This window comes from Spermophilus citellus (genome assembly GCF_964194105.1).
Source record: "Spermophilus citellus genome assembly, chromosome: 13".
Classification (NCBI taxonomy): Eukaryota; Metazoa; Chordata; class Mammalia; order Rodentia; family Sciuridae; genus Spermophilus; species Spermophilus citellus.
Window position 1 is genome coordinate 13505101 of NC_138193.1, and position 19868 is coordinate 13524968.

Sequence of the window (19868 nt, forward strand, 5' to 3'; positions counted from 1 at the left end):
GTTCCTGGGCTCTTCTGGTCCTCACCTTCACTCAATGTCTTTTTGTTGGTGATGTAGTTCAGCAATGGATTACTGGCCCAGAGACTTGTTCAGTATTGCTCAGCAGTAGCAAAACACTGTCACCAGTTGTAGGTAGCCAACTCCAGGTGAGAAACTTGATAGATGTTAATGCTCACGGCTTCAAACCGGCAAGCTGCCCCTCAGTGATCATGCTAAAATATACACCATGCTAAATTTTGTGGAAGAATTCTATGTCTAGCCAAACCACAGGAGCTCTCAAAAGCCATCCCAATAACATTTAGAGGATTCACTCTCCAAAGCAAGCTTGCCAATGCCTGAGTGCCCACACACTCGATTGGCGCCAACCTCACCTCCTTTTAGAATGCACACATCCACCAAGATATCATCACCTGTGGTGGTTGAGCGGCCTTTACAATGGACAAGGTAGATGTGAATGTATCACGTGAATAAATCAGCATTTACCAACAACTGGAAGAAAAAAATTCACTCTGTAAGATATGATGACGGAGCTGCTCTGTGATCTAGACCATCCCCCGCTCTCCTGCATCCTCTCTGTTTTCCTCTGCCTCGATGGACCTCCAACTCAGCCCAGAAGGATGTGTCCTTTCTAGTCAGAAGCCCTGTCATGGCTTCCAATTCCAGGCCCTGATTCCTGGTTAACTGCAGCCAGAGCTCACTTTCAAGGTAGTCTCTTCAGATCCCTTCCCTACCCTAACCACAGTGTGGGCTCTGGCCCCACCCTTACTCTCTACACCACTATTCCACATTATTGTCTTCTTCTCCCTCATTGTGACCCAGGACTACCCATGACCATGACCAACTGTTGAATCAGGTGCCTCAGAGGGCAGAAATGACCAGAGATTGCTAACTTGAAGATTTCACAGATAGTTAATGAGACATCCTGACTAGTCAAATGACATAAGAGGAAGTCAATGAATTCTAACCTCAAGGGCAAATCCTATAGTACACTGGCTGTCAAATTCAGCTACACACTGGAGCCACCTGGGAGCTGTGCATAGTACTGACCGCTGGACCACCCACTGGCCCTGGACTGATGGAATGGCTCTGGGCTAAGATGGGACACTGGGGTTTGTAAATGACCAGTTGAGTATAATATAAAGCAAACTTTGAGAACACTGCTTTTTCTCCCCATGAAGAACTGTGTGCAAACAGATGCAGAAGTACACAAATCTGCAGCATAAGGCTCCTTGAGATCCATAGATTAAATGCACTGCAGTCACCAGCATCCTGGCCAGGAACACCACCAGCCTCCTATTTCCACCTTCCCAGGTGATCACAGCCCTGCCATCCAAGCATGGAGGAGTCCTCCCTGCTGAGATATTTCAGTGTGGAGAATGGAGAGCCCCTCTCTCCTCGGAGTCCCTGCTTTGACAACAAGTGCACTGGAGAAGTTTGAATCAAGTGGGAGGCACATGGGCAGGCTCCCTAGATGAGGCCCTATTGAAGGGAATCTACATTTCCAATGGAACAGATGCTTCAGAGAGAAACTGAGAGTGCCGGCTCTGAGAAGCGGTTCCACTTCATGCAGCTTCAACCAGAAACAAACCTCAATGTGCTTACAGAGAACAAGACCGTTCCTTCAATTGGAAGCGGCCTGCACAAAATGCTTCTGTTCTGCACTTCCAAGCTTTTCTCAGCCAGCACGTTCAGACGACGTTTACACCCAAAGTGCAAATTGTGCTACCCAGAGATCCCTTGGGACATCACCAATATTCACGTGGAACATTGGACGGTTGACAAGATTAATGGCCCAGAGTTTCATTGAAATATTTTTCTCAAATTTTTTAAAAACTCACTGGAAATGAAGGTACCCATGAGAAACAAACTCTGCTTTATACAAGACACAGAAACTTCTAAGTAAAGCCCGTAACTGCTGACTCTAAGAAGAATTCCAATTCCTACTAGTTCAACCAAGCCCAAATCCCAATATGCTCTCTAGAAACACTTTTACATCCTGCAATTGAAGCTGTTGCACACCCTGCTTCTCTTCTGCACTTCACACTCTTCTCACTGAGCACATTCAGAGAGCAGTGCAGGCTCAATATCCGAAGTGTGCTACCTGGAGAGCCCTTGTACCTCAGAGCACTTGCTCAGATAGGAAGCGATGGGACTGCTGGGTGGATCAATTCCTCAAAGATTCTTTGGAATCCATTCCTCAAGCAGATTCTGAAAACTATCTTGAAATTGCATGAGCCTGTCTGCAATGATCTGTGCTTTACTGAGTGCATCGATGGTTCAAAGTAAAACGGTGCCATCAGCTCTGACAAGAGGTTCTGCTTCCTGTATGTTCAACCAGGGAAAAACCGCCACGTGTGCACTGAGAACAAAGCTACTTTGTGCACAAACTTTTTCTGTTTGGCCCCTACAAATGGATCTCAGGATGCACATTCAGAACACATTTCCTGCAAAATCATGACAAAGTATCATTGCAAAAGTCCACTCTGGTCTCGCATCACCAACATTAATTAGGAAATGAATTGCACAAGGTTTCATTGTATTCCCTTGGTCTCCTTCTTCTAAAAACTCATTGAAACTGCAAGTGCCTGACAGCACCCAACTTACCATTGACCAAGAACACAGCTGTTTCCAATAGAAACTGTGCCTGCTAGCTCTCAGAAGCCATTGGACCTAAGGCTACTTCAGCCAGGTACAAAGCTCAATGGGCACGATGAGAAAAATGTCATTTCCTAATGTGGGAGCTGCTTGCCAAAGTTCTTCTGTGCTGCACTTCCAAAATATTTTTGGGAAACACACTCAGAGCACAGTTTCAGCCCATATGCAAAGAGTGCTAGCAAGAGAGCCCTTGGACTTAGGTTCAGCAACTGGAGGAGAACTGTGGGCCCACTGGGAAGAGCAATTCCCCAGGGGGATTGAAATCCATTGCTCAATTGTTTGTCACAGAATTCACTTGAAACCCAAGTGCCTGCCTGCATTGAACTCGCATTGACCAATTGTACAGATGCTTCAGAGGGAAACTGCCACCTCTGAGAAGCTGTGGTTCTTCATGCTGGTTTAAGTAGTGACAAACCTCAATGTGCTCACTGAGAACAAAATGAGCTCCTGAATGTTGAAGCTGCTGAGAGACTGCTTTACTTTTGCACTCCCAAACTACTCTTAGCAAGAACATTCAGAGCCAAGGTCAGGCCCAAAATACAATGTGGGCTGACAAGAGAGTCCTTGCACCCAGGACCACCAATTTTGAGAAGGCAATGAGGACTGCTGAAAAGAACAATTCCACAAATTCCATGGAAACCCACTCATCAGACATTTCTGAAAACACTGGAAATGCAGGTTTCATGCAAGGAACTCTGGGTGACAGATGGGAAAGTATGTCAAATGCAAACATGCCTACCAGCTCTGAGAAGCCATTCTCATTCACACTGCTTCAACCAGGGAAAAGTCCCCATGTGCTCACTGAGAACAAGTTAGCTTGTGCCACTTGAAGCTGCTTCCTCAAACAGCTTCACTTATGCACTTCTAAGCTGTTCTCCTCAAGCCCTTTCAGAGCACAGTTCAGGCATGAAACACAAAGGGTTCCAGAAAGAGATCTCTTGAATCTGGCATCACCAACTTGCAGGGGAAAAGAGGACCAGCTGAGAAGATCAGTTCTCCAAAGTCTCACTGACATCCATTTGTCACACTTGTTTACAACATACACTTGAAGTGCAGGTGCCCACATGTGTGAACTATTTTTGATCAATGGCACAGATGCTTCAATGTGAAAGCATGCCTGTCACCTGTAAGAAGCAGTTTTGATTTCTTCTAGGTCACACAGAAAAAAAATAGCATGTGCCCACTTACAAGAAAGTTAATCAACAAAGCAAATTGAAACTGCTTGCAGCAAACGGCTTCCATTCTCCCACTCCCCAGCTATTTTCAGCAATCACATCCAGAGACCAATTCCAGCCCAATATAAAATGTGTGCTCCCAAGGAAGCCTGTATAATTGACATCACCCAACTTGGGGAGGCAAGGGGAATGCTGAGAAGATCAGTTCTCCAAAGGTTCATTGAAATCCAAAACTCCTATTTTTTCATAAAACTCATTGAAATGCAGGGGCCTCACCTGCAGCCATCAGTGGTTGACAGATGGCACAGAGGCTTCAATGTGAAACCATGAATGCCTATCATTACAAGTGCTTCTGACACACTCTAGTTCAACCAGGGACAAACCAAAGTGCTCAAGGACAACAAACTTTGTACCTGCAAGTGGAAGCAGCTTGCACGAACTGCTTCAGTCAGGAAATTCCAAGCTCTTCTCAGCAAGCACATTCAGAGCACAGTTCTGGCCCAATAGAAAAAGGGTCCTAGCAAAAGGGTCTCACACCTACAATCACCTTCATAAGGTAGCTTCCCATCTTCTGTGTGGAAGTGGGTTTCTTCTTGGCCCTTATGCTGTGGAGGAGACCACTAGGAGCTCAGCTTCATGCAGGACCATCTGACCTGGACATTTTGCAAGCCCTATGAAGCCCTCACACATGCTCAAATGCTACAGGACTTTGCAGAATAGTCCAGGCAACAGTACACATTCATTCATTGTCTAGAGTCTACAGATTCCTAGATGCATGGCATTCATTATCCTCAAATGCACAATTTTGATCAAAAATCATATATGTATATAGATAGATAGATAGATAGATCATTCCAATCTGAATGAAAAAAATCAGAAATATCCCCAAATGCAAAGAGTGGATCCCCTTTGTGATGCTACCAGTGGAAAATTCCACAGCTGACCTCATGGAATGGTTCACACTCAAAACACAGCTGCATGAAAAATATTACATGTCATGACCTTCTGGTTATGTGGAAAGTGGCATGTGAAGTACACATGCATGTCTTCTTCAGACATGGGATTCATTTGCAGGACACCTGATGCAATTGAAAATACTCCAAAATGGGAGAAATCAGAACCACGTCTCCAAAGTATTTCAGAAGAGATCAACTCCATCTGTGTATCTATCTCTCAGTGAGTGTGTGTGCTTGTGTGTGTGTGTGTGTGCGTTTGTGTGTCTTTGTTTGTGTTTGTACCATGATAGCTGATACTTCATTGTCCCCATTGGAAAAGTGACTCAGATAATGCCATCTGCCAAACTCCTAAAAACCAAAGTTCTTGCTGATACAAGGAAACATTCCTTCCTGTTGGTTTGGATGTGTCCTTTAGGAATCGCTGCTACATTTAGTATACTCAAATCATCAGAGTAGATCAGGTAACAAAAACATATATATTTTAAAATAATAAGATATTAATGGAAACAACAAATACAGGATAGAGTAACAACTGTGTTACTAAACAAGGTCAAGGACAATGGCAAACTATAGATTCCAACTTTGAAGCAAATAGTAATCAATGTAAATATTCCTGGGCTGCCTCAGCCCCGCCCAGGCACACAGCAGCAGAATGGTTTTGCAAGCATCCTCAGGAGGGCTGGAGCCTTCTTTGCAGGACCAGAGGGAGGTTGAGGCTGGATCCAGTCATCATTCTTTTGGGAGAGGCTCCTTTTCCTCAGCACAAAGTTGGATTTTTTGTGAGGGTTCTTGGCATAAAATACGTTGGCCTGTGCTGGAATCCTAAGCTCTGGGGAGAGAGGGGTGTACAAAAAGAAGGTGGCACTCAGGAGGTGCTCCCTAGGACACCCCAACATCTGAGAGCCTGTGCCAGAAAAGGTCAGAGCCACACACCTGAGAGCTCCCCAATTCAGCACCAATACCAACAAAGACAGCCTCCACAGTCCTCCCTGAGGAAGAACTAGGCAGAGCACTTCAACAGACCTAATGTCTGTTCCTACCAAAGGCTTTGGACTCCAGAACATCTCAGGTCCTCTTGCATCTGCCAAAGCACACCACTAGATTTACATCTGAAATCTCCCACAAAAGGCTCCTGTGCCGAAGATTCAGTCCCCACATGAGTCATCTTCATAGGTGGGTTTGGAGGGAAGCATTAGATGGTGAGTGCTCTAATGTCAACATGAAATTCTCATTCAAGATGAATACACTACTGGGAGGTGGGAGGGACTGGAAGAAAAGTTGAGCATGGTTGGAGGAAGACCTAAACAGGGTTGCGCCCTGGGCAACAGTACCTTGTTCCTGTTGGCTCCACTGAATCCTCATTCTCCAAGTAGACATCCTCCTTCTCCTCTCCATCTTTCTCTCTCTCCCTCTCTGCCAGCCTCGTTCTCTCTCTCCCAGTCTACGCCTTTGTGGCAAGGGCTGAGGAGCTCTCCACTGCCACACACTAGAGCTTTATGGACAGCCTCAGTGCACAACCAAAGAGAAAGCTATGAAACCCGGAGAAAAGGCCTAGGATTCCTCCTCTGAGTTATTTTCCTCAAGTATGGCCACAGTGAGGACAGGCTGACCAGCATGGATACCACAATAGAGCCATGCTTCTGCGTTGGTGGAGCCTGCCTCCATGTGAACCAGGCTTCTGAGAATGGAGGCCACATTCCAAATGCTGCCCTACTGAGAACAATGGTTCCAAAGACCAGCAAAGGGAATGCTTCCCTCCAACATGGTGTATGGCCCAGTGGTGCCATGACCCCGAGTGGGGGAATACAACAGCCTGCTTCTCCTTCATCTGAACACCTGTTTCCTGTCGCCCTCCTCTAACCTAGAGCCTGTTCTCCATCCCTTCTGGGTTGGATGTGGGGATCTCTGCTATAAATTTCTTAGGCTACCAAGGCCCCACACAGACTTCCTCTTCCATAGACTCTACTAACCTAACAGTAGGTTAAGATAGGAGACAAGTGATGCTAGAACTCATAGGGATGGTGGTCTTCAGCATACATAGGCTGGGATAATGGCTGCTGTGGTGTTTGGCTCACAAAATCCAACCAAACAACCAACGAAAAAGCACTGGCATTATTATCAGATGAGCTCTGTGGCCGACATGCTCAGGAAGCCCTCATCTGACTTTAGTTAGGGGTCATAACCTGGCTATTGTGATCACTCCTTGGCAAGTGGACTCAGGTGCGGAAGACCATGGAATTTATGCAAAAACAAATGATTCAGGCTGTCTCCCAGGCTGTGTTTTCTTCCCAATTTCATCCTGTTACTGCTTGCTAGAATCCTGGCAATGCTCTGCCCAGGCAGTGGTTTTCTGGTCACACAGAAGGCTTTCAATCCTACTGCTTCAGTCCACAAAATGCCAGCTCCATCTTTAGCCCATACATTCCCATGTTCCTCTGAAACCACTCCTATCCCAGACCATGAAAGCATACTGCTCCTGGAAAGAGGCTTTCTGCCTCACTCCTCAATGATTTCAGCTTTAGATGCCTGTTCATGTCCAGGGGAGGCACCTGGTAGGGAGCCACAATATCCACTGGGGTGTACCATTGGACCTCGAGACCTTCCACCAGCAGAAGTGCAGTTGTCTTTGTGCACGAACCCAACACACCCTGTTGGAGTGTTCTTGGGGGTCAGAGACTACTCTTTGGTGCTAAGAGTTGACCTGAGTCCACCTCCTGACCCTTGCTCTCTGCCATCTGATTGTCCCACTTACTCTGACGGTGAGAGATGATTTGGCCCAGCTCATATTCCTCCGGCTTCTCCTCAGTGAGCAAGTGTAGCTCGAGGGCGCTGCGGATCACGTCAGGAGTCCTATCTTGGCAGGTCACCTGGAGCAGCATGGGAGACAGGCCTTCAGGAACTGGGCCTTGAAGTGACTACTCAAGCACAGTGGGCAGGGGCATTCTGGAAGCACCTCCACTCTAAATACAGGGCAACATCCATGACCCTACTACCTGAGGCTGGCCTCCTGCTCATCGCGTGGGCTCTTCCCACAGGTTACTAGCCCAATCCTTGTACATAGTACTTCCTGGGCCTGCCATTGCTCTTTGTGGAGCTGCACTCCTCTCGAAGTGAAAGGACCCCACTACCTGAATACAGATGCAATCTCATCCCACAAGTTGGGAGGAATGGGACAATAGCCTCCAAGATCCCAGGTCTGCCCGAGGATGCACGCAGCGTTGGGAATGGCCTAGGCACAAAACCTAGAGGCTTTGGTCTGGATTGCCAGGGCCAAAAACAGACCCAGGAACATGACCACACACAGGAGTGCTGAAAGATAGCCACGAGAGCTCCTGGCCTCCAGAGGCTCAGTGCTGGCTGGGGTGTAGGAGGGCACCTCATCTGGCAAGGGTGGTCATTGGGTTACCTGGACATTTAGTGTGCTTGCTCCACATCCATATCGACTCTGCAGAGAGACCCTCTCAGCTCCTTGTTCAAGGAACATGCAGAACCTCACACTGCTGTCCTCCTCCATAGACGTCAGCATCCCATACAAGGGAACCTGCAACCTAGGTACTGTCCTATTCTCATCTGTCACCCATACCTGCCCCTGCCCTTCTGGACTGCATGCTGCCACCTGACACACAGACTCCCTCAGACATGGCGGTGGACAAGCTGCTGCTCTCCCTCATCTCAGCTCCAGCCCTTCACACTGACCTCTCCCTTCTTGATTCCCATCTATCCTCCTGATCATCCAGAAGCTCCAAATTCAAGAGGGCATGAGTAGTCCATGGTATTGGACCAGTGTCTGCTCTCCACCCAGGTGTAAGCACCAGGGGACACCCCTGCTTCCAGGCTTACCAGAACAGTCTTGGCCATCTTTGGACTTTGTTTTTCTAAGTGGACACGAATTAAGCAGGTGTCTCCCACCTGCTTGTGGGAAAGCGGCCTGGAGGACTTGCAGGTTGATTCTGAGAACTGTGGGGGATGGAACATCAGAGAACCCAGAAACAGAAAGCCACCCCAGCCTGTCAGTTGGCTCTATGGGCTTCTAGCACATGTGTCCAGGTGATGAGGCTTCTTATTTCCTCAGGTGGGAGTGGAATGGCAGCACAAGTACAGCTTGAATAAGGTAGGTGTTTACCTCCTTTCCCTTGACCTGGGGGCGTTTCCTCACGATGAAATATTTTATTCCCGGATTCATGGACAGACACACAGGGACCTGCGCACCAAATGTGCTCTGGGATGCAGGCTGCCTTTGTGGGTGGAAGAGGCAGATGCACTGAAAATGTTGGTTCTGACTGCCACTACACAAAACAGACTCAGATACAAGAGTGTGCACTTGAGTGCTTCATGATAGCCTTGAGAGGCCCTGGCCTCTGGAAGCTCGGTGCGGGTCTGGTTGGAATGATGTACTTGACTCCGCACTGGCAGTCACTGAGCATGTCTCCTCTGCAGCTGGACACCTGCAGCATTAGCGTGTCTACTGTACATCCATAGAAATACTGCCAAGAACCCCTTTAGCTCCGTATTTACATACATGCAAAGGGTAATATTCCGAAGCTTTGGCATGACCCCCCAGGTGATCCTGACCCCAAATTCCTACACCTAGTCATGCTAAGGAGGTTCTCTTCCCTGCCACCATGAACACATCCCCTCCTACACATGGGACAAGTCACTGCCACCTCCTCTGCTCCAACCTCACTCATTGAGAATACCAAGTTCTAGGCACTGCAGCCTGCACCCTGGACATATCTCTGACTTCATCTGCACTTCTGGCCTGCAAAACCCACAATACACAGGCCCACTCACCGCTGGCGCTGGACATGCTGATGCTCTCCCTCCTCAGGTCAAGCCCTTAAGACGGACCTCTCTCTTCTTTATTTCCCACCACAGCCCCGGGGTTGGCTGTGTCTCCTGCCTTCCACTGTGTGGACACCCAGGAGGCAGCCCTGCTGTCGGGCTTACCAGGATGCACTTTGTCTCCCTCAGGCTCTGTCCCTCTAGGAGGACGTGAACAAAGTGGCTGTCTTCCACCTGCTCGCTGGAGTGAAGCAGTGAGGAGCTGCTACTGGTGACTTTTCTCATGCACCACTCATTGCTTTGGGTGGCCTGGGGCAATGATCCTGCAGCCACTGCAGAGCTGCTGCTCACAGCTGCTGGGATCCTGGATGCCACTGCCACAGAAGGCTCCAAGAACTGTGGGGGATGACAACATCAGCAAAGCCCAGCACCTGTACCCCACCCAGCCTGGCAGTTGGCTCTGTGGGCATTCTACAACATCCATCCAGAACCTGAGGTTCTTGTCCCCTTGGAGGATGTGGAGTGGCACCAGGAGTGAAGAGTGAAGAAGGTGGCTGTTTACCTCCTTTGGCTTGACCTTCAACGACTTGCTGGCAGCTGTTTCCCGAAGAAGAAAGTTATAATCCACTCCTCCATCCAGGTCGTAATATACGTTCCCATCAGCAGGGATCCTCAGCTCTGGAGAGGCAGGGGCAGAGGCGTGGTAGGTGACACTCAAGGAATACACTACCCAACATCCCCCACAACTGAGGGCCTCTGCCAGCTCAGGTCTCACACACAGACCTGAGAGCCCCCGCATCCAGCTACTGTTCCACCAAAGACTCCCCACTGATTCCTCCCTGAGGACCCTCTATGCACAGGAGGTCCACTACAGGAACACCTTTCAAGGAAATAGCCCCTTGTACCCCAGAACCTCTTAGTTCACGTTGGACCCACCAAAGAGAAACAGCTAGACTTTGTATCCGGATTGGTCCCCAAAGACTCATGTGATGAAGGTTTTCTCCCCACTGCAGCATTGATCACAGGTGGGTTTGGGGAAAAGCACTTGATGGTGGGTGCCTCCATCTTGCCAGTGGATTCATCCACTCATACAGAGCTACACTAATTTGAGGGGTATGGTTTGGAGGTGTGTTGAGCGTGGGTGGAGGATGTCCACAGCAGGGCTGTGCCATCTAGAGCAATATATTTCTCTTGAGTTCCCCACTTCTGCATTTCCTCCTCATGAGTATAATTCTCATTCACATTTTTAATCAATTTATTGTTATACTTCTTGTTCGGCTTGTGTTTCTCCTTGTTCTTGTTCTTATTTTTTTTTAATATTTATTTTTTAGTTATCGGTGGACACAACATCTTTTTTTTGTATGTGGTGCTGGGGATCGAACCTGGGCCGCACGCATGCCTGGCAAGCGCCCTACCGCTTGAGCCACATCCCCAGCCTGTTCTTGTTCTTCTTCATCTTCTACTCATGCTTCTTCTTATACTCATCTTGACCTTCTTATTCATGGTCTCCTCCTTCAACTTATTTTCATTTTTCTACTCCTCCTTCTCCTCCTCCTCGTCCTCCTCCTCCTAATCCTTCTCCTCGTCCTCCTCCTCCTTCTCCTCATCCTCCTCCTCCTCCTCCTCCTCCTTCTTCTTTTCTCTCTCTCTCTCTCTCTCTCTCTCTCTCTCTCTCTCTCTCTCTCTCTCTCTCTCTCCAAGAAGAGTTTACAAGCTGTGAAGGGTTCTATTCTACCACATACTTCTCTCTAGAAATGGTCTCTGGTCCTAAGTGGACTCAGTTTGCAATGAATAGAAAGATTGGAAGCCAGAAGTGATTCTTCATTGAACTGCTTTTCTCATGTACTCGTCTAGGTCAGGAAAGGCTGCCAAAGTAGGCACCCTATGGTTGTCTGTCTTCTTTAACACAAGACAAAGAAGCCTCTCTTCTTGGCCCCTTGTGGATAATAGCTTTGTAATGCCTCCTCAGGCCAAGGAAAGAAAACATGATAGGCAGGTCCACAGCCCCTGGGGAACATGAAGAACCTGCAGATTTATGCCCCATCTTTACACTTTGTTTTGTGCACAAGTCCCACCAGACTCTTCCTGGGCATTGGGTCAATGCACACTGTGTTTTGGCTCCCAGTTATCCTGAGCCCACTGTGACTCACTGCTCCCTACCCTTTGATGGTTCCACTTACTCTGATGGTTCGAGACAATTTGCAGAAGTTCGTAGTTTTCTGGATCCTCCTGCTGGAGCAAGTGTGCATCTAAGGCCCTGCGGATGATGACTGGAGTGCTGTCCTGGCAGGTCACCTGAGCAGGGTTGGAGAAAGCTCATCAGACAGGGAATTTGGGAGTAGCTACCCAGAGGACAGTGCTCAAGGACAACCAGAGACAAGAGAGCTCTCAACACAAGGGCACCATCTTGTTACCCTGCTACCTGAGGCCTTCATGTGATCATGTGGGGTCTTCCTATGAGCCTCTAGTCCAATCTTGGTACAAGAGTTTGCTTTAACCTGCTATGCCCCACAGGGACAAGGGAATGAGGACCAAAAAGCTTTGTACAGACACACTCTAGTCCCATCAAGATGGGAGGAATGGTCCAGTGGACTTCCATGTCCCTGCTCTGGTCTGGGATGCAGCTGCATTTTTGTGTGGACCAGGCACAAACCCTAGGTGCTTTGGTCCTGACAGCCAGGGCACAACACACACACAAGGACTCTTTAATGATAGGCATGGAAGTTGCTGGGCTCGAGAGTGTCAGTGCTTGCTGGGGTGTCAGGAGGTTTGGACCCAGCAGGTGCAGTGGTTCAACATGGCTCCCCTGCAGGTGGACACCAGAGTCTCATGATGGATACTCCACACCCAGGAAAATTCTGCAGAGAGAGCCGCTAACTCTCTATTCACATACATGCAAACTAGGACACTAATGGGCCCCTCCAAGGCCCCCAGTTGTCTGTGACCCACACCTACCCACCGTAATCATTCTACAATGGCTCCCTTCCCTTCAACCAGCAACATGTCCCCTCCCACACACAGGAAAATGACTGCCAACTCCTCTGCTTCAACCTCCACGGTTCAATATACTCTTCCTCAATGTCCAAATCAGTAGAGGATGGCCTGTACCCTCGATATTTCTCTGAGCTCCTCTGAACCCAGCACTCACTCCTGCACTTCTGACCTGCACACCTCAAAACACGCAGGCCCACTCCCACCCAGACCTGGCATGCTGCTGCTCTCCCGCCTCTCTCTTCCTCATTTTATGCTCTCCTTCCTGACCTTCCAGAAGCTCCAGTTCAAGAAGACAGGCCTAGTCCCTGGTGTTTGCTGTGGACTCGGTCTTCCCCAGTGTGGGCTCCCAGGAGACTCCCCTGCTCGAAGACTCACCAGGATGCTCTTGTACTGTGTTGTCCTTTCATCTTCCAGGTAGACGTGAATGAGGCACCTGCCTCTCATCCGCTTGTTATATTGGGGCCGTGGGGAGGACCTAGTGGAGACCCCTGATGTCCTGGACTCCGGCTCTGCCCCTTCCCAGGGAGAAGGCTCTGGCTCTGGGGTTGGCTTAGGAGCCGTGACAGGAACTGAGCTTGTAGCTAGAGAAAATATGCCAACATGACTGCCTTGCCCTGACCTTCGCACAGACACACAATACCCCTGCTGCCAGGAAGAACTCAGGCCCTTAGCCCACACAGGACCTCTTTGCAGACTGGGGTCACTTCCTGAATGGACAAAGGCTTATCCTAATTTCCAGCCCAACACCAGGCATACAGACTCCCTGCAGTGGGACAACAGTCGGACCTTTCCTCATATACCCTTAGGTACTCACCCCAGTCCGCCTGGCTCTCAGGCTCTGCCTGGCTCAATATGCCATCTTCAGTTAGGGCCACGAGGTGGTGTGCTTGGTGCTCCAGGTACAAGCCAACCAGCAAGAGCCCTATGTATGGCAGCAGCAGCTGCAGACTCAGAGAGCCTGGAGGCTGATGGGAAGCCTCGGTGTAGAAGTTCACCCAGGTCCCCAGGAAGGAAGGTGAGGCACTGTGGGGAGGCAGGTGTGGTGTCAGTAAAACCCTGGTCTTGCCTTTGCCACAGCCTCCAGATCAATCCTTTGACCCTACACTTCTGAACCGTCCCTGATTCTGAACACACCAGTCCACCTCAGACAAGACACAGTGGCTGTACAGGCAGGGACAGAACAGGTTGCCACACGCAAAGAACCTTCAATGAAGGAGCATTATATCCATGGTATGACCAGCTCTCCCCTCCTCTGGGCAGGCCTGACACTCTTCTTCCCCTTGGCTACGTGTTCTCCAACCTGGAATGCACCTTCCAGGAGTGTCTGTCCTCCTGCCCACTCTTCTCAGGGCTCAAGAGACACCTCCTCCCCTGGCGTGGGCTGCAATGCTACCTCATTCTCTGTGAGCTCTCACTGAGACCCCCTGAGTAGCGGTGGACCTCTCTTTTCCCATGAGTGCAGACCACATCTCTGTGGCCCTGGGGGAGGACAGGGAGGTGTAGTGTGGGGGATCCATTGTCCCAGGGGCTTCCCCAGAGGACCATGACTCCACCTACAACTCCCTGCCTTACCCCTCCTACTGTTGAAGCCCCACACCTTACACTGCAGGCAGAAAACAGAATTGGGGAGAGCAGTCTTTCCTCAGCCTTCCCAAGTCAAATCACCTTGCAGGTCCCTATTCTGGAAACAGGAGCCACCCTCTTGACCCCAAGCCCATTCCATGTTGAAGTTGGTCCAGGGGTCCACCACAGTCACTGAAGAGGACAACGTGCAGTTATGCCCCATGGAGTCAGGGATGCAGTCACATGTAGGATATGTACTCATGGCACCTGCGGTTTTAGGCTGACCCCCCATGAAAAGGGACACAATGACAGTCATTTGCACCCCATTTTTCACTGAATTATGAAACGTGACTGGAAACGTGTCTTCACACAGTGGGTGCTTTCTCCATGTTCATCAGTGAATGAGCCCAAACTGCTGATTCCCACATATCTCGGTGTGGGAGCTGCCATGTCCAAAGCCCCTGTCCAGCTATGTCCCAGCTAGGACGCTCTGTCCCACTATGGAAACTAACATGTCTTTATTAACCCAAAAGTGCTTTTCCCAAGGCCCCAATTTTGAGACGCCTCTGGCACAGATCTACGTTCTTCACAAAGCCAACATCAAGCAGAAAGACCACCTGGCCGCACTGAGTCCACTTGGGAATGAGCTCAGCACACACCATTGAGCTGTGGTGCCCAGTGTGTGGGGACTGCTCCACGGACCTCTGTAGATCAGCTGGCGTCAGGATGGTTTCTCTGCCTGAGAGGGAAAGTTCACTCCCCTTGCAAGGCTGTGGCAGGCACCTCCAGGTCTCGTCCCATTCGGGGCTGACATTCCACTATGAGTGTGGTCCTCTATCTCATTAGGTATCACAAACCTTTGGGTCCCTGAGAGGTACATGGCAGCCCCAAGACCCAGGCATGAGGGGGCTACACACTTGGGCTTGGTGGTCTGGCGCTTACCTTGGGAACAAGAGATCCAGCACCTGCTGGGTGGGGAAGGAATCCCAGGAGATTAACCCCATGTTGCTGCTGAAATGTAGGTTCCTCCCACAAATGACAGGCAGGAGCTCATTCCTAAGCTGGTCCTGCCTGTAAGGTTCAAGGCTCTGTACCCTGAAGGGCTCCTCCGTGTTCTGATCATTTTCACCCTGGGTTGGGACCAAGAATGGTGGGTTCAAAATGGAAATGGTGACAAACAGAAAAATGACTTGTGCCAATACACTAGAGTCAAAGCACAATGGGACAGTTCCCATCAGTACAAACACACAGACACACACATACACACACACACACACACACACATACACACACACACACACAGTCAGAAAAGGAGTCCTGGGCCATTCATCAGGGATCAGACTAGAGGGCCTGCTGGGCTCACCTGCCCTGTGCTACTCACTGTTACTCTTGAGCTCCTCTGTGACAATCGCCAGAGGCTCTGGCGTCTAAGATGAAGCCTCACCCAGTGTATCCACAAAAGGGCTAGTTGGCCCCCCTGAGATTCCTGGGAGCCTGAGGCTCGGCATTGTTTGCAACCACAGGGGAACATCCTTCTCACTCCAGTGTCTCCAACCAAATGAGCTCGGATGGCTTGGTCAGTGAAGTGGGTGCCTGGATACCAGGGTTCCATGTTCTGTTTGATCCATTGTCAAGGCAATGATGTCATTTCCTGTGCCCATACCTGAGCCTCTTTTCACATAAGACCACTTTCAAAAGCCCTAAGGGCTGCTGATTTCTCCTCCATGCCTACCCATCTCAGGTGCGCAGGTGTTCACCAACAGCTACCCAAATACCCCCACCAGCATCTGCCCTGCTTGGTGCCACTATAGTTCCAGCTTGGAGCCTTCAAAAATGCATTCACAACCAGTCCTTCCTTCTCAGCAGCTTTTGGACCCTGGTCCCATCATTGTGCAACTCATGGTGTGCCCAGTCTTTTCTGGAAAGTAGGGTACCATCTAATCTCTAGGGTTTATTGTGTCTATTGGCCCATAACACCCTCTATTCTCTCTGAAACCAGAGATGGGACTCACAGGTGGCTAAAGCACAAATGTAGAGATGGGACAATCACAAGAAAGGGAGAGACAAAGAATGCACCCTAACTCAATCAGGCCTGTGCCCCACACAGGGATGTGGCCAATGTCCGTCCCATCGTGGCTGCAGTTCCCACTCTACACCATGGCAAGCTGGAGGTGACTGAGATGCAGAGGCTGCTCCCCTCTGCCATACAACTTCCCAAGGCTTCTCCTAAGATTTCAAAAGGGCCAAGTGTGTCTAGTGTTGGGGTCTCACAGAGACTCCGAGGTACCACAGCATCCTGCTGCCCAGAACCAGTTCACCCCTCACCTCAAGGGGGCTCAGCCTCTGGATTCATGGGAATTGAAGTGGGTACAGGTGATGGGATATCATCTCCAAGACTGAGTTATGCCAAGTCCATGACCCCTGTCTGCATCCCTGTCTCCAGCACCACTCCTCTCTCTCTCTTTCCTCCTCAGAGCAAACAAGTCCATTTAGCAAGTGTGTCCTGGGATAAAGACATGACAGTCACCCATCCTCTCATTACAAAAGCCCTGAGGCTCAGCCAACATGGATCCTACCAAGAACACAGGCATAAACTCAGACTCCGATCCTCCCAGCCGAGCCTCAGTGGAGCCTGGACTCCCAGCCTCCTGAGTCAAGGAAACAGAGGTGCCTAGCCGAGCCACCTTGTATTCAGGTGCACACAAACTGAACTTATCAATGCCCCTTGCTCTCAGTTGTGAGTAAGAGGGGAGGTGGTGTTCCGCAACCCTGGACATCAAGTGCAGTCTCCAGGCTTTGGGGTGTGCCCTGGCCTCTCTCTATCTGCCCAGGCCCTCCAACTCACACTGGCCTTTTACCCAACCTCCTCCTAGGGCCAAACTCAATCCTGCCTCTCAATTTCTTCTGCCTTCCCCAACACACTGCTCCCAAAAATGAGCAGGGCTGGCTCTCTGTTATCATGCTGGTGCCAGCAGCAATGCCACCCCACTGACATAATTCTGAGTCCCAACCTAGGCACTCCAGCTGTCTTTGCCACACCTGGCCTGTTTGGGCTCGGGCTCTTGCTCTTTTCTTTCATGTGCATGTGTTTTGAGGTTTTGAGTTTCTCCCATTGCAGAACTGCACCTGTAGCAGGGTAGAGCTCATGAGGGTGACATCTGAGCCACATCCAATCCCATCAGGACTGTTAACTGGGGTGACTGCTGGAACACAGTGATGAGTTAACACATGGGAGGTAGTTGGACCCACCTTGCCTCTGAGTGGCTTCCTTTCAGGACAGGAATGTAGGGATGGGAGCCCTTGGCGTGGGATGCTTTGGACAAGGCGTGACCATGGGCTCTCTTTCCTGGCAAAAATGGCTCCACTCAGCATGGAGAGCACTGTCATTCCTGGTGGCTAACAACAGCCCTGGACCCCAGAAAGGAACCCACACTCAAGATTTATGTCTGAGTGTGCGTGTCCTCGAGGAAATGAGGTCTCCTGATCCCAGGTGCAAAGGGGTAAGTCCTCTAACTCCAGGGGCCATGAAGGGACATCTGAGTTTCCCCTGTCCTTCTTTCCCTCTCTGAACCCAGGGTGTCCTCACACTAACCACAGTTAGGACCCTGGCCTCATTCCTCAATGAGGATCATTAGGCTCCATAAAGGACAATCTCTAAGATGCTCAGTGGACCAACACCCTCTGCTCAACCCATAACCCTATTCACCCAAGATGCAAGAGGATTTCTATTCAGGAAAACCAGGAAAGGGAGAGCCTTTCTCAAGGACACAAGGACATTAGTGAGTGAGGGAGTGATTAATGGATGGAGAACTCTTTCCACCACCAACTTCCAGGAGCATATATGGCCCTTTGGGCACAGGTCCGTACCCTTTTTTTCCAATCAAGTTTTTCAGAGAAGTGAGGCTGCCTTCTAGATGGCACCTCCACACTAAGGGGGTCTCCTACTTCTTCCACATGTACATATTGCAATGGGCCTCCTACTATGTGCATCTGAGAACACTCTGTAGGCATCTGTAGCCTTTCAAGACCCCAGAAACCATGAGGGCACCCCAGCACCAGCAGAGCATTTGTGCACATCACAACAATCACCCCGAGTGAGAACTCTCCATTCCACTCTGTACTATGCCCTGCCATCTGTACTGATCAGTCCAACCCCTCTCCTTCCTGTTTCTTGATTATACTACCATGGTTCCCACACATGGATGCCAGGGTACTTGTGGCCCACCCCAACCATTTGGGTTCCAGGAACAAATGACACAGTGGAATGTGTTTGGGAACTTCTGGATGACGGGAAGTCCCACCCTCCAGGTTTTCATCTTCAATGTAATGAGTGCAGAGGGAGCCAGGAGGGCTCTGTCAGGTAGAGAGAGGTGGGAGCTGACTGAGCCTCAACTAAGTGCCCAGGACTCTGGGTTCAGAGCTGGTGTTATGTGGAATTGTTGAGAGACTTGAAGAAAACCCAGCTCACTGTATGCAGACAGCAGATGCCCTCACGTGGTCAGGCTGCTGTGCTTCTCAGAGCTCCAAGATGTTCCACAGGTGTGGAGGTGGGGAACCCACGTGCCAGCCCAGGTTGTTCCTGAGCACCTCTACCTGGATTCGAAAAACGTGACTCTGCATTAGAGTCATCACATCAATGTATCCCGGCCCCCCACCCCCAAAATTTCTCTCAGAGACACTGAGGTTCCACTGGCTCTGGACTTGCCCTTTTCTCTGGGATTCTGGGGGCCCATTAATTAGGAAGTCACAACAATTCTCAGCACACAGGCTGAGCCCACTGAGATCCCAGGAGTATCCAGGCATTGCTTCTATTTATAGTCCATGATGACCCACGACACAGTGGACACGTATTGCACTCACCTAAAGAAACCACCAGGCCCAGGGCCTTCGTGCCACTGGCCTGCAGAGACCTGGAGGAGCAGGCAACCTATAGGCTGCGTGGTACCAAAGACCCTAGATCCTGGGATCTGAGCTGGACACACAGCTCATGTGCACACAGTCACCACTGTCACTGAGAGTGCAATTGAAACACCCGCAGAGTTAGCAGTGGACCTGGTATGCCCATGAGTGGGGGTGATCTGCATCCCTTGAAAATGATCGTATCCAGAGAAAGGCAAATTTTGTAGGTCTTCACTTATCTCAGATTCTCAATTATCAGGTTCATAAAAAGTAAATACAATGTTCTTTTCCTGGGCCTCAAGGGCACTAGAATTCAGCATCGATGGCAAGAGTATGTCCACGTTCGTTCTGGAGATGCATGGTGGTGACGCCTGTACACCAACATGAACATGCTTAATGCCACTCAACTGTGTACTCCAAAATGGTTTAATTACAAAACGGATGTTTGGTGTCAATTACCACAATGTAAACACTTGGGAGACTGCTGATTGACTCATTTTAGCATAGTTCGTGTTATGATGGCAGAATACAAGACACTGGGTAATTCATAGCACAGATTTTATTTCTCAAACTTGGGAGGCTGGAAGTCCAAGACCAGGGGCCAACTTGTAAGAACGTTCTTGTTGTGTCCTCCTGGGGAAGCAGGTGAAACAGGGACAAGGGCTGATTTGAGAAGCCCTTTCCCAGGGAAGGAGAATCCATGGCCTAAGCACGTCTTCAAGTTCCCACCCACTAACACATCATAATGCAGAGACAGAATAGAGTGACAGCCCATGCTCCCCAGAACATCCCAACTTTTGGCATGAGTCCATTTCTGCAACATTTCACAAGTCATGATTTTGGA

The 19868-nt window shown here is 49.7% G+C and overlaps 1 long non-coding RNA gene and 1 pseudogene across 2 annotated transcripts in view; one reads left to right on the forward strand and one right to left on the reverse strand.

Moving 5' to 3' along the window:
* Positions 1-19868, forward strand: part of LOC308632471 — a 224382-nt pseudogene that overhangs the window by 12724 nt on the left and 191790 nt on the right. The gene's annotated exons all lie outside the window — the stretch shown is intronic.
* On the reverse strand, positions 9653-11864 carry LOC308632300. Its single transcript, XR_014018499.1, has 3 exons — positions 11749-11864; positions 10131-10246; positions 9653-9964 (listed from the first exon to the last, which is right to left on the reverse strand). It is a non-coding gene; the product is annotated as an uncharacterized lncRNA (long non-coding RNA).